Consider the following 6,810-nt stretch of genomic DNA (forward strand, 5'->3'; position numbering starts at 1 on the left):
TAGATTTTGATGAGATTTTTTAACAATCATCTTACGATTGTTTCTATATTCAGATTTAGGTTAGAAATTAACTACGTTACACATTACCAAAAGAGATAACATGTATTGCACGTCAAATTTATGATCACACTCTAGTTCGACACGTGCTCCAAATTTTCTCACAGCTTGAAAAAAAATTAATAAACGCTGCGTAGGTAAATACTTAATACTAATGAACATTTGCACTGCTGCTCACTCTCTCTACCTCTCTCTCACGCAAAGAAAAGTAAGGAGCAGGGAGCTTTTCTCCCGACCCCTCTATGCGATATAAATGTCGCATCGATAGGGAAGGAATATCGGCTTTCGTCCCTATTTACAGCCACCGAAACTCGAACTTTCGGGGGAGGTAGTAAGAAAAATATTTATTGTGATTGATGAACTGATTGCAGCTTCTAAATATAAAATAAAGATTACCTTATTTGCTATGTTTGTTTGTCTTATCCAATATTCTCAAAAATAGAAAAAAACCACGTGGTTTTACCACGTAGAAAAACCTTGTGGTAAACCACGTAGTCTTATATCATAAACCACGTGGTTTTGTCTAAAAATACCACATGGTTTTTAAAAAACCACATAGTCGTAATAAAACCACGTGATTTTTAGAACCCTGTGTTAATTTGAAACAAAACCACGTGATTTATGATATAAAACCACGTGGCTTACCACATGGTTTTTTCACGTGGTGAAACCACGTGATTTTTTTCAATAGAGGAACAGAAATCGCTCAGAAAACTGTTTGTAAAAGTATTTGTTACGATTGTATATAACAAGACAAGAAAAAAATTTATCAATAGAACTAGAAAGAAGAAGGTTATATTTGTGAAAACTATTGAACTTCTTGGTGAAAAAACCACGTGGTATTAAAAAACCGACTGCTTTTAAAAACCATGTGGCATTTTGAGACAAAAACTACGTGGTAAAACTATGTGGTTTACCACGTGGTAAAACCACGTGGTTATTTTCAATAGAGATACAAAGCTCATTCATACATAATATCCGAATTAGGTAATATGAAAGTTAGGCATTTTATGCATTTATTTGTGGTTTAAATTGCACGGAAGATCTCTATATATCACAACTAATAACATTTTTCATTGATACATATAGTTAAAAAAAAATATTTCATGTAGAATTTATTAACATACATTATCATTTCAGAAAGAAAAGGCGCTTAAAAAATGACAGCATTTGTAGATAGACAGAAAATACTGATATTTCAATAATTACAAAAAAGGCATTGTAAAAATTAGTACGAGGAGGGACTTTTATCTTTGTGTACTGCTTCTTTGTCAGAACTTTTCGATATAAAACATGTAACTACCGTTCGATCTTTACATGACTATAAATATACTTTTACAAATAACTCTACACATCTATTGTTACGGATCGTAGATCATATGAACACGCTTTGAAGTATGAGTAAAATTAATAAAATTAAATGTTGTACTCACTTATTAGTAGACGAAGCTTGTTTGTCTCTATCAGCTTTACTGGGCTTCTGCCAGGGATATTTTCAACTTCTCTGGTTAGGTCAAAAGCTCGATTACACAAATCATTTTTCCACAAGTGGAGAGCTGCTTGTATTAGAAAAAAAGATGGATGTTTTTGTTTTTGAATCAATTCCCATTTGAAGCTGTCAATAGATATATTTTCACCCAAATAAACCTATTATAAAAAATACAATAATTTAATATCCAGAATGTCTAAGAAGCAGCCATACTCTTTAGATCGTATTTGTGGCTTATAATATAAACAAAAAATAGTACTGTAAAAAATACTCAAGTACCATATTATTGATCATGGTATAACGCTTGGTTCTCTCTTCAAACCCATAACCCTGTTTGTCTTGATAAAATTTAATACATTGCAGAATGAAATTTATTTTGCTAACTGTTATCCTGGAGTTGTCTAAGAGTATTAGGAATGCTTTCAAAAACCGCTTAGAAATATAACGAAACATTTTAAATTATTAAAAATATATTGTACACATACCCTTGTTATTCCCAGTGTTTTGATTTTCAATATCATCCTCTACGTGTTCATTATAAGGAGATCTTGGCTCATATATCTCTAAAAACATTGGGTGACGGATTTCTATCATGGGTTTGGGGATGATTTTGTGCGGTAGACAGACTATTGACGTTTGTTGCCCTAGAGTCAATTTCAAATAAGATATTGTACTGATCCAGAACTTCTAAATTATTCAATGCGTATTCTTCCGACTTCTCATTACTTACTCCGTTCTTTTTATCAGACATTAACTGATTACAATTTTTTGTTTTATTGTCGACGGGCTTATTTATACCTACAAAATAAGGTTAATGAGAGAGAACGCCAATCCCTTTCTGCAAGAGCGCTCTCTCTCGCAACTTGCCTCACGCCGCTAGTACTACATGCTACCTTCATGTATATATTCTCTATAAGATAAAAATGATGGAAAAAAAATTAAATATAAAATAGAATTGAAACAAAATTTTCCAAGCAAAGTAATATTTAATAGTTTTTATCACTAGAATTATGGCAAGTGATCTGTTGTATGAAGCAAACAGTATTAAGGTAGTTATCATAACGCTAAATTAAACTGGGTAAGCATTTAATTGGTCATCAACAACAATTTCAGTTCAATATTTCCAAGCACATTTAGTATAATTTTATACATTCGTCAACAAAAATGTGAGGAACAATATATTTATATTTCATGTAACTGTCAACTACTTATTTATTAATTGGATTGTCTGGATGGAAAATTTATTTTTATTATCATAATATTATGTATAAAATGATTTTTTTATGCGCTTTGCCTGTATGATCTATATTAAATTTCTTACATTTAAATCTGTCGTTATGAATAACAATCGTTATAATGGATTGTAAAACGCATTGCTGTTGGGGACATTATTTATGTACGTAAGAAAAAAGGTACAAACCAGTACAAACCAGTATTATACACTAACCTGTATTTGTAGCAAGAGCAGATCCTATGTTCCCGCACTTCACAATTCTTATTCGTGAATTAATGTTCTGAGTAGACAAAACATTGATCTCCTTTTTTTGGCTTTGAGCATCATTCGTATGGCAGTTATTGTCATCGTCGCTTGTGTTTTCTTCAGATTCTCCCAATACTTCAGGCTGGTATGATAATTTAGCTTTCTTTAAAACTTCCTTGCTCTTTGTTTGCAATAAAATTATATTAAGCACCACGAATTTTTTTGGCCTAAAATAACAAAATACTAGTAGCATCTGCCCTAATGATTGTGATAGCGATGATGAATTATTGAATATCTTAGAGGAGAAGACAAGTTCAAAACGTCGATTTGAATTGGGAGCAAAATTTTTTGAGCAATCATCTCTTCAAACAAATAAAAAACCAGCTGAAGTCTTACTAATGGCTTTAAAATATGCAATATCAAACAGATTATAAATGTTTGGCTTGGTCAATTTATCAAAGCTTATAAATTGCGTATGTGAAACAAATTTTTTACCGGATTCACGATACATAATGGACAAAATAATTTCCAAAAACATAGAAGTTACACTACATGGTGTTTTTCCAACTTGTTGCCAATATTTAGGAGTATTCTCCGATCCAGGAAAGTCAATTTGTTGTGATATCTGTAATACTGAAACAGATGTATCAAATCCATCCAATCCTTGCCTTTTTTGCTTATGTTAATCCATCAGATCACATAAGAAATCTTATAGAATTACACGACGATTATTATAATTTTGTGGTGTCCCAACGAAAGAGAGAGAAAAAGCACATCAAAGACATTTATGATGGTAAAATGTACCGTAATTTTGTGAAAAAGCTACCACAAAGTAATAAAAGTGCTTATGCTACCGCAGTATTTAATACTGATGGAGCCCCAGTATTTGAGTCTTCGTGTTTTTCAACTTGGCCAACGTATATCTAATTGTAAATGAAATTCCTGTACAAGATAGGTTAAAAAATCCGGTAGTATGCGGTCTATGGTTTGGCCAACGTAAGCCTGATATGGGTGTATGCTTAGATGTGTTTGTGAATAATATGAATGAGTTATCTGTCACGTCACTGGCATACCATCCACAATACAAGGTCAAAAACGAAACATAAAATTTTTTCCTCTCGTAGCATGTGTTGACACTGTAGTACGTGCGCCAATAAACGGAACGGTCCAATTTAATAGAAAGTATGGTTGTGATTGGTGTGAACACCCGGGCGAATTCTACGGAGGCTCTATGAGATATCCGTATTTGGTGCCTCCAGCAAAACCTCGTAGCGTAAATAGTATCATACGAAACGCAGAAATAGCGATAGAAGAAAATACGCCTGTCTACGGTGTAAAAAAGTGCATCACCATTATTAAATTTCAATGGATTTGATATAATCAACGGATTTACGCCGGACTACATGCACTGTTATTTGGCTGGTGTTGCTGAGCAAGCCACAGTGTATATTTTATCAAATGCGACACCTGTAGATATAGGAATAATGGATGATTTTTTAATTAATATTAAAACAGCACATCATATTGGTAGATTGACAAGACCTATAAAAGAAAGAAGTAAGTGGAAATTTAGGGAATGGGAGAACTGGGCCCTTTATTACAGTACTCCAGTTTTCGAACATGTGATAAAAAGCAAGGAGATTATGGAGTATTGGAAACTACTAGTTCAACCCTTATACGTGTGCCTTAAAAGTAACATAACTTACGAAGAATTAAACGAAGCTAATGTAATGTTGCATGAATTTAATAAACAAACAGAAGATTTATCATCAACAAAAGGAATGACCTATAATGTCCACCAGTTGTTGCACATTACAAAAAGTGTATATAACTGGGGTCCTTTATGGGCACACTCATGTTTTGCTTTCGAATCTGCTAATCATTATGTTCTCACTGCGATTCACTGTGCTAAAGGAGTAATTATGCAGATACTAAGATACTTAAACATATTACAAAGATTTATAGTAACACTTGAAAGAAAAATTTATCCTGAATGTCCTAGTCTAATTGTAGACTTTTGTCAAAACGTTTTGAGTAAGAAGTCTCAAAATACATTAAAACTGTCTACTATAACATATTTTGGACAAGGAAAATTCATAAACAAAAATCTAGCAGATTCTTTGAACATCTCACACAATGCTTTACTATACTCAAAAATCGTTTATAATGGATGTTTGTTCACTACATCGGAAAACATGTGTAAAAGATCGTGCAATAACTATGCCCAATTAATTGATGGTCGGTATGTACGCATTTTAAAATTTATAGTTGATATTGAAAACAAAATAGAATACATGATTTGTGATGTTCTACAAACTAGTTCAAATTTACATAATAAATTCAATAAAATAATTTTTGGCTCATGCGAACGTACGAGCTTAATTCAAACAAATAATATTAAAATTATATGTTGTGAAGTGGAATACAAAGGAAAATATTGTATAATTCCTCTTCCAAATCAATTCTCGTACTAAATTCATATTCAAATCAATGTTACATTATCATAGAAGCAATAAAGATTAAAATGCAAGAATCCGTAGCTAATCTTCCGTAGATACCGTATTGACTTCGTAAGAAAAATGTACTGACCCACGTTTATTTGAGTCATGGACATTTTGCCCAAACGACAAAACGCCCACCAATGAGTAGACAGTATTTTAAATATCGCCCACCAATCAGAGCAAGGACGACAAAACGCCCACCAATGGGAAGACAGTATCATAAATATTGCCCACCAATCAGGGCAAGGGTCGGTTCCCAACAGCGTTCACTCAGGGGGTAATGCGAACTGTAGCAAAACCAAGTGGTAACTGCGTATATAATAATTTATTTCAGCACAAAATCATGTTACCACAGAGTCTTCCGCTGGTAAGATATCTTTCGCCGGTAATGTAGACTTATTATAATATTTGTAAATCCGCTAGATGTCAGGGCTAGTATTAAAGTTTTAATCTCCACTTGGAGAAAAGGTGTCGTGCATCGAGCGATCGAGTCAGCGGTCAAGATCGAGCCACTAATTAATTAAATAAACACCTTTTGCCCGATACAGAAAATTACAGCTCGTTTATTAACAGAGGTGAGTGCGTACAATATTGGAAAGGAGAGTGTTCTTTTGACAAATCATTGGGCGCCCGCACGCGGGTGGCCTTGATCACCCTCAATGGCCGGTGCCAGCGATGGTAATGGCTATGGCTTTTCGATGGAAGGCATCGAAATGAACAATAAGAGAAAGTGCGAATTCCTGAAGGACGAAGGAGAGCAAGGCCTACCCCCAGGCCTAGGACTCTCTAAAAAGGCGCAGAAAAAAGCCAAGAAAAGGCAGATAGAAATCGCTGCCGCAGATAAATCTAATCGCGAGGCCCGAGAAGAGGCCACACCTCAAGAATCCCTAGGAAAACTTCCAGAAGATTCGAAATCAAAACAAGAACACGTGCTCAAGCCGATCAGCGCTGCACAGTTGCTTTCAGCTAATAAAATACCACTCACCCAGCAAGGGAGTCAAACAGTCTGGATCACGAAAATCAAGGACGACGGTCAAAAAATCAACAAAATCCGAGTAGGAGGTATTCTGATACAAAATAACCTCAAATTCAAAGTCATTGAGCAAAGAGGATTTAAGAACGTTGAGGTCGTCTGCAGATCCCCTGCAGAGGCGAACTTGATTATGCAATGCAACTCCACAATCTCACAATTTAACCTGCAAGTATTCATACCAAAATTCAAGCAAACAAGAAAAGGCATGATAAAATTTATCCCAGTTGAGTACACGGAGCAACAAATAGCT

At 34.3% G+C, this 6,810-nt stretch overlaps 1 pseudogene; it reads left to right on the top strand.

Moving 5' to 3' along the window:
* Positions 1 to 1,738: 1,738 nt before the first annotated feature.
* Positions 1,739 to 5,836, top strand: LOC149373789 (uncharacterized; annotated as a pseudogene).
* Positions 5,837 to 6,810: the final 974 nt, after the last annotated feature.

The sequence above is a fragment of the Copidosoma floridanum genome, unplaced genomic scaffold, assembly GCF_036245765.1.
Source record: "Copidosoma floridanum isolate Cflo_tuat_1 unplaced genomic scaffold, Cflo_Japanese_pri ptg000027l, whole genome shotgun sequence".
Classification (NCBI taxonomy): domain Eukaryota; kingdom Metazoa; phylum Arthropoda; class Insecta; order Hymenoptera; family Encyrtidae; genus Copidosoma; species Copidosoma floridanum.